Below are 8,591 nucleotides of genomic sequence, written 5' to 3'. Positions count from 1 at the left end.
CTACCAAGACTTTAGCGATGTGATACTCCTTGCACTTTACAGAGATGTGCAAGGGCTTGTTGGGGTTTGATCCCTCGGCGGGGATTTCTTCATCGATGAAGGTGAGGTGATCATTAGCCTTGATGTGACTAACAATCCCCTCAAAATGGTCTTGGGAGATAGTGTGCGACACGTATGCCTCGTTCAAGACTTTCGACAGAGCTTGCCGATGCGGTTCGGAACTTAGGATCAACGACAACAGCGTAATCTTTGCTGGCGTCCTATGAAGTTGATCCACGATGGAGTACTCGCTCTGTCGGATAAACTTTAACAGCTCGTCTGTCTCCTCCTCGGATTCTTTTTCCTCGGTTTTCTTTTCTTCTTTTTCTTTATTCTTGGGGGCTTTATCATGAAGATCTTCGGGAGTGTAGATCCTGCCACTCCTAGTCATGCCCCCAAGTCCAGCGATGTTGGAGATATCGCTGTCGGCAGAAAGGTGGATGTCGTATATCCACGGTACAGCCTTATTTGATTCATAGGGGAAAGGTCTTGGAGCAGTGATCCTTAATGGTGTCGGACCTTCCCCTTTATTCGTCTTGATTACCAACAACGGAGTTGATGTGCGCTCGCTTGGCGCGGTTGTTGGCTTACACTTGATGACGAACGGCGTGCGATCCATTTTTGAACATACGCATCGATTTAATCCTTTCTTTTTATTTATGTTTATTACTGAATTACTAGGAGGGATGTATGAAATGAATGATTCCTAGATCCCTCCATGATCTATATGCATGAGATGATGATGTTGAATATGCATGCATTGTGTTTATTGAACTAAGCATTATCATGTTTTTAGGATTTTCCTAAGATGATGCATGATATTGCTTGGTTTGGGTAAATACATATTTTTCTTTTGAATATTTTGTATCTTTTTTTGTATTTTTTGGGTGAAAAGGGAAACTACCTATATGAATGCAATGAAGGTAGATGTTAACACCATGTACTAGAAGATCTTTATTTCTATTTATTCTTTTTATTTAAAAAAGAATGTTGTATGTTTAAAAGGTGCAATGTATGCTCATACAATGTCACATAAAAAATGCACAAACAATTCACTCATCCACGAACAGTCACGAGCGAATCACGAGGTAGGGGTATCCTGCAGAAAAGTGCATATTCAAGGTGGATCTAACTGTTCTCACCGGTCTGAGGCCCCCAAGGTGCCCCCATTATAGGGACCCAATTCCTCTCATCGTAGGTCGATGGAAAGCTCCAACGCACCGTCGGACTCAAGTTCATGGTTATCACCTTGAGTGATGTTTTCCGACAACGGTCTACGGGCACCTATAGACCCATTCGACAACCGGCCGTACTAACATCCACTCCCTATGGTTAATCACTCATGCCCCCGGGTATAGAGGGAACTGTTGTGTGCAAAGGTTTGTGTGCAGTTTTTATTTCAAACAATTGCGCAAATTTAAAAATACAACAGTTATTAAAGCCATATAATAAATCATGTTATCATACAAGCAAGGGGTAACGAAGTAATTTTTAACTATTATTTGTTAAAAATAATCTGTCACTAAATGGGACTGACTCTCGAGGCTTCCCCAGTGGAGTCGCCATCTGTCGCCACCGGCCCGAAACGGGCTTTCGACGTTCGCGAAGGATGGTTGGACTCGTTTATTTGTTTAAAAATGTGGATTGCTAGAATGACTTATTCTCAAACTGAGACCTCGTCAAACGAGCAATTTTATTAAAAGTCTCACTAATCCATATTAATCCCAAGCGGGACCCTCCATGGATTAGTGGTTTTCGCAAAAGGAGGGTTCGTGGAGTCGCCACCAATATTTTACTCAAAACATTGGAAAAAGGGATAAGGCAATTGATTTTATAAATCAACTTTGGCCATTACAACCAGAGTCGGGTAAGGGAGTCGGTTACGCGTGGGGAAGGTGTTAGCACCCCACAGCGCCCCTTTCGGGTTCCCTATGACAGATTATTTGTAAAATAATAGCGTAAAATTACTAAATTACCCCTATTTATTATAAGCGATTATAAATTAACTATCTACATGATGACAGTTTAAATATGCACACAGAAAGCAGTAAAAGGAAGGATTTAAGAAGAAACCTCTTGAAGCGTGCTTTTATATATTGAGTAAAACTGGGAAGCTTTTTGGCGTTCCCTCGCTCTACAAGCTCGCTTGCTCCTTCCTAAAAACTTTTGACTATGGAAATCCGGAGGATTTCCCTTCGACTAGGTTCGAATCTCCAAGCTAAGTGCTCGGAATTCCAGAACTTCGTCGGATCGACTCCCAGAGAGATTTCTAGGGCAGAACACTGCTCAAAAACCCCAGAATACTCAAGGAGGGAGTCAAAACTGAGTGAAAAAGTGTGGTTGGACGTCCAAATGACGTCATATTTATAGGGAATAGGCGCAATACGGCCTACAGGGCCAATACGGCCGTATTGAAATTTTTGAACTTCAATACGGTCGTATTGGAGTTCAATACGGTCGTATTGAAAGTCAGAAATTTCAATACGCCCGTATTGAGTTCGCAGCGGTCGTATTGAAGTGTCAATACGGTCGTACTGACTTCAGTACGGCCGTATTGAAGCTTCAATACGGCCGTATTAAGTTCAGTACGGCCGTATTGGGCTTTTTCCCTCCACTTCCTTATTTTTAGCTATTCTAAGACCTCTAGACCTACAGAGAACCCTCCTAGGGCTTTCCAGGAGTCCTTCTGGCTGATTATCCTTCAGTCTTCGAGAGTCTTCAAGCTTTATTTCCGACCCGGACAATTTTAGGGGTCTACAAGTGTTAGTTGATGCTCCACCCTTGAGCAAAGTTGAACAAGTTCATTCAAATCTCTATAAGGAAAAAGTTCAACTTTGTCTCTTATCTCAAGATTAAGACCACTTTGAAATCTAGAGATTGTGGTCCTATCTTCCTCCCTTATCCCAGCCCTCATCATGAGTAACTCCATAGATTTCCTATATTCTTTCACACTAGATGACCCTTATTTCAACCTTTGTAGCTTATCCATAAGCTCTCGGTCATAGTATGGAGGAATATGCCTCATTCTCAAGGCACTACGGAGCTCATTCCAATATTGAATTGGGGGCTCTTGATTTATTCTTCTTTCTTTTTCTAAAGAGGTCCACCAATACATGGCATGCCCTTGGAAGCTAAGGGTTCCCAAAGAAACCTTCCTTTCTTCACTCACTCCATGGCAAGAGAACAATTGTACCACTTTCATTTCCCAATCTAAATAATTTTCAACAGTCTTTGCCATGAAATGGGGGAAGAGTGATGTTGGGTTCCTCATTGGAAGACTCCCTATGTCTTGGTTGCCTTGGGGGTCTTTGATAGTAATCATCATTGTGATGACTACTATAAAAGTTATCACTTGGAGGTTGGGTATGATGCCCTTCCTCCTCATGAATACTTTAGGGTATTCTAACCCCTTTGCCCTTTGAGGATTTAGGGGAAGAGACTCTTGGTCTTGATCCACTAGTCTCTCCTCCCACAACTAACCTAGCAAGCAACCTTTTTATTTCTTCATTGTTTTTCTCATTTTCTTTTTCTCTTCTTCTCAATTCTTCCTCTCTTTTTATATTTTCTTCCTCTTTTTTTCTCAAGTATTCTTTTAATTCTCTAAGTTCTTCCCTAACACTAGACCTAGTACTACAAGAATTATGACCATGTACACTAGAATGATCACTCATCTTTGATCAAAAAGGTTTTCACAAATTTGTTTTCAAAAAGGTTGGTAAAAAAAAAGGTTTTCACAAAGAATGAGTGATAAAAAGGTTTTCACAAAAAGGTTTTCATGGTGCAAGTTTGGTATGAAAAGGCCTAGGTGTACAAAGTGAACTATCAAGGGAGGTGGACTACTAAGAATCACTTAAAAACCAACCCTTTTCAAGTAAAAATCACTAAGTTTTTTCACACTTTTCTCACAAAAACAATTTTGCACAAGAATAAAGTGTGTGGTGTGCACGGCCCCACAGTAGGAAAAATGAAGCCTCCTAAACGCAACAACTAGATAAAATAAGTCCTAGGCAATTATACTACAAAAGCTATAAAGCATGCAAAGGAAAGCACTTAAACATATACTAGTCGGATTTCCTAGGTGAAGGTTTTCAAATCACCTTCAATCTACATGAAACTACCACAAAAAATGAAGAGGTTTAAAAATGGCCAATTACAACCCAAAATAAAGAAACAAGGCCCAAATACAAGTGGCCCAAAAGAAATTAAGAAAGAATTAAGGGAAAATAAAAATTAGGTCTTCAACTCCTCCAATTGGGTTCTGTACCGTCCCGGGTACATGCCGATCTGACCCCGATGTGGGGGCACTCGGTCAAGTGTACCATCTCGGTGATAATCTGATGCATTCCCCTGCGTAGGCTCTAGACTCGAGGTGGGGAATAGTTAAGCCCTTTCGCCTTATTTGGCTCAGGGCTGGAAGGCAAGTGTTCCGTCCCTGGTATAAGTCGATCTGACCTCGGTATGGGGGCACTCAGTATTAGCTGATCTGACCTCTCGATAGGGGGAACTCGGTCATATTCTGACCTCGCTTCTCTGTAGGGCTTCACCCGGTCAATTTCTGACCTTATTTCCCTGTAAGGGGCTGCTCGGTCAATATCCAACCTGGTCCTTTTGTGGGAATGTTGCCTCAGCCAGATTTTGATCCTGTTTCCTCATATGGATACAAGACCAGAATTAAGGATAGGATCTTACCTTTAAGTATCGAATATCTCTCAAATACTAATGATGAAGAAATCTCTACATTTACGGGGCCCATGAGGCCCAAGAACAAGAAAGTATAAAACCTAAATCCTAGAGCTAAACAGGCAGATTACACTCTTGAATGCTTTGGCCTGGAGGCTTGATCTAGGAGAAAAACCCTAGTCCACCCTTTGGCCATAATATTTTAGCGTCCACCGTGGGGCTACGGTAAAACTTTTCCTATGCCCCAAGTAATACAAAAAAACCTACACTTTATAGTGGCGAGAGGCGGCACATCCAACAACGAATCACAACACCCTACCATGTGTAGACACCCAATTTCGTCCGGGGGGGCATACAAATAATAAGATAGGACATCAGAGGGTCCAAAGGCCCAAATCAACTTTTTTTAGTGGCCCGGAACGGGCCGTTCCAAAATCGGAACGGGCCGTTCCCAAGTCCGGAACGGGCCGTTCTCGAATTGGAACGGGCCGTTCCAAGGCTTCTAAAAGGCCTAAAAAAAATAGGTTGGAACGGGCCGTTCTAGACCAGAACGGGCCGTTCCGAACCAATTAAAGGGGCTAAATTTTTTACCCCAGAACGGGTCGTTCTCACTTCAAAACGGGCCGTTCTGGTTCCCCGGAACGGGCCGTTCCGATTTCAGAACGGGCCGTCCCAGGGTACGAAAAAGCCACATAACGTTCGGATTCGGAACGGGCTGTTTCGAATCCAGAACGGGCCGTTCCGGCCCACGTCTGATGCCTATAAATAAGAAATCTCGGGCACAGTTCAGGGGACCTCCAAAATTTCGTCCAAAGCTCCTTAGAGCTCGAAATTTCTCCCTTTTTTCTCTCTTTCTCCTATTGTACTTCTTGAGTTTTGTGAGGCTTATTGTAGTGTGAAAGGTTGCCACAAAGCACCTAAAACCTCCATAATTGAAGATCCTATAAAGCTTGTTACGAGGTATTACTCATCAATCTCTTGTTTTATCTTTCTCTTCTTTTATTTTTACATTGTTACAATAAAAATAATCATGTAGATATTTTAGAGTCAATTGTTTAATTTAAATTTCAAGCATGTAAATAGTCATCAATAAAAGGGGATTTAATATTTATATTATTATTATTTATAATGTTAACTTCGTCATAGGGTACCGATTAAGGGCGTTGTAGGGGTGCTTAATACCTTCCCTACACGTAACCGACTCCCGAACTCAATTCTGGTTATCAAGGCCATTATTGGACTTTTAAAAACCTTTTCTTTTTCCAATGTTTTGAGTAAAATATTGGTGGCGACTCCATGAACCTATTTTCAAAACCATTAATTAAGGATTAGTCTGGTGTCCGGGCATTCCTTAATTGATGAGACTTTTAAAAGGATGTCTAAACCATTAGTCGCAAGATCGGAAAAACTTCGGGTTGCGACAGATGGCGACTTCACTGGGGACGTTTAAAGAGGGTCAGGCCCATTTAATTGATGAAGTTAATAAAATAAAAATAATAATTTAAATATTTTTCCCCTTTACTTTATTTGTTTTATTTGTTTGGCTTTAATATTTGTTTGTTTGTTTATTTAAATTTTGCACCTTTTTGAATAAAACTGTACACAAACCTTTGCACACAACAATCCCCCTACACCCGGGGGCATGAGGGTAATAAACATAGGGAGTGGTTGACGTACGACCGGCCCAAGTTTTGGCCTTAGAGCCTGCGAGCCTTGTCGGAAATCACACTCAAGGTGATAACGCCCGAAATACTGTGACAGACCTTAGAGTTTGCCAGGTGACGGCGACAGAGATACTGGGTCCCTATAATGGGGGCACCTTGGGAGCCTTAAACACCAGTGAGATTAGAACCGTCCCATACAACGCACTTTTCTTGACAGGGACCACAGACCAAGGATTTGATCATGATTGTTCGTGGGTGTACGTTGATTGAGCATATGTGTGTGCATTTGTTTGTATTATTTTATTCTAATAAGGTAGATTAGAATTTTATAATAAGCAAACAATAAAGATAATAATAATAAAAATAATAAAAATAAAATTTTATACCCCTTTGTACATTCTTAGGTCAGCATTCCATTAACATCATATAGGTAGTTTCCTTTCCAAAAAAAAAATATGTACAATACCTTAAAAAATATATTATATTCATATCATGCATCATATCTCATAGTTAATTAAAACATGATAAAATTTAGACAAAAACAAAAATGGCATGCATTCTAGGTTAAAATTAAGTATCAGCAACATATAGAGAAAGTTAAGAAAAATGAATGCTCTAATATACGACAAAGCCCGAATCGATTTTATAAACAAAAAACCCTATGGTTGGACCTTTGCTTTGATTTGTTAATACTGTCAAAATCTATTCGAGCATTCACAAATAAATAAATCAATGAGACTGATATTTATTATTCTTAACTTTCTCTTCATTCTGCATTGCATTCATTTAGAACATATCCTTCTTGAAAAAAATAAATGAGAATAAAAAGAGAAATTAACCTATGTGCATTAGTCAGAAATAATGGAAAATAAGCCGTGCATAAAGAGTTTAAGGTAAAGAATTTCACAATCATTAAGACGTCAACTCTTGCCCCAAAGAAAATAAAGCCGTGTCGTGCAACTGTGAAATCCAAGCGGAACAAGGAAGACGAATCCCACAAAAGGCAAAGTGAATAGAGCTTTCTTGAAGGATGATTTCAACAAGAGAGAAGCATTGCTTGTTAAGAAGCGTTAGAATGAAAACCCACAAAGGGCATTCTAGTAAAAAAAAAAAAAAAAAAAAAAAAAAGAGTAATGTTTGTTCGAGCTGAAAATCGAGAGAGAGCTTGGATGTTCCTCTTGAAAAACAAGACTCCATGGAAAGCTCTATCATCACTTCTACATATTCTTACTTCTTAGGAAAGGCTCAGGATATGGGTTGACAACACTTTCATGAGAGAAGAAGCCAAAGGGCCTCCCTCTACATGAGAACTTCTGAATTGTCACATCCAAGCAAGTGTAGGACTAGCCCTACAGTCAGACAACCTAGGCCTCTCTAAGGGGCAACCTCCCTCTACTTCTTTGTGTATGAATCACGAACTCGGGGCATGCCCGGGCTCTCGAGCTACATTAAATGGGCACGTGTAAATTGAAAATTCTATTTTAATGCCATACACTTTTCTATTTCATTTCTCTTCTCCCTTTTATCTACTCTAAGCCTCATCAGCAAAACCTTAAATGAGCAAGCACATTTAAAATAGGGACGTCATCATAAACAATGGCTTAATACGCAATAAAAAACAACACATAAAGATCAATCAAATTGGGCATGACTTGTGGATAAAAGTCCAAATGAAATCAGTGCAAGGGGCATCCCCCTTTAATGAAGGAATGAAAGATGATCACAAATGCTGCAAGGACAAAGGCCTGGCAGGAAACCCACTAAGGGGGCTGCGCAAAAATTAGGGCAAGGTCCGCTAGGAGACTCACAAACAAAAAGGGTAGCCTAGGCAAAAGTAAGGATCAAAAGAAAATGTCCGCTAGGGAACACATCTCAAGTAACCTAGGCAAAAGTTAGGACAAAGTAGCATCCCGAGCTGAAAACTGAAAGGCAGCTCGAGAAGATCATTTAATCAATATGCAATCCCGAGTCATCGCTTAACTCTGGAGGAAATAATAAGCTAACGCAGAAAATGATTTCCTCACTTTGAATGTGCTTGTTCATTAGCCTAAACCACTAGCCTACCTCGGCTAGCCATTCTTCTATAAACCATTTTTGAAAAAAATCCTTTCTACCAAAACTTTTACAAAAAAGTATATATATATCCTCTTCCTCTCTTTCCTCTTGACCTATATGGCATTAAGATAAATTTGAGAGATACACGGAGTA

Source organism: Cajanus cajan, chromosome 5 (genome assembly GCF_000230855.2).
Source record: "Cajanus cajan strain Asha chromosome 5, NIPB_CcT2T_4, whole genome shotgun sequence".
Lineage (NCBI taxonomy): Eukaryota > Viridiplantae > Streptophyta > Magnoliopsida > Fabales > Fabaceae > Cajanus > Cajanus cajan.
The sequence above is the reverse complement of the archived record's forward strand: the minus strand, read 5'-3'. Positions refer to the sequence as shown.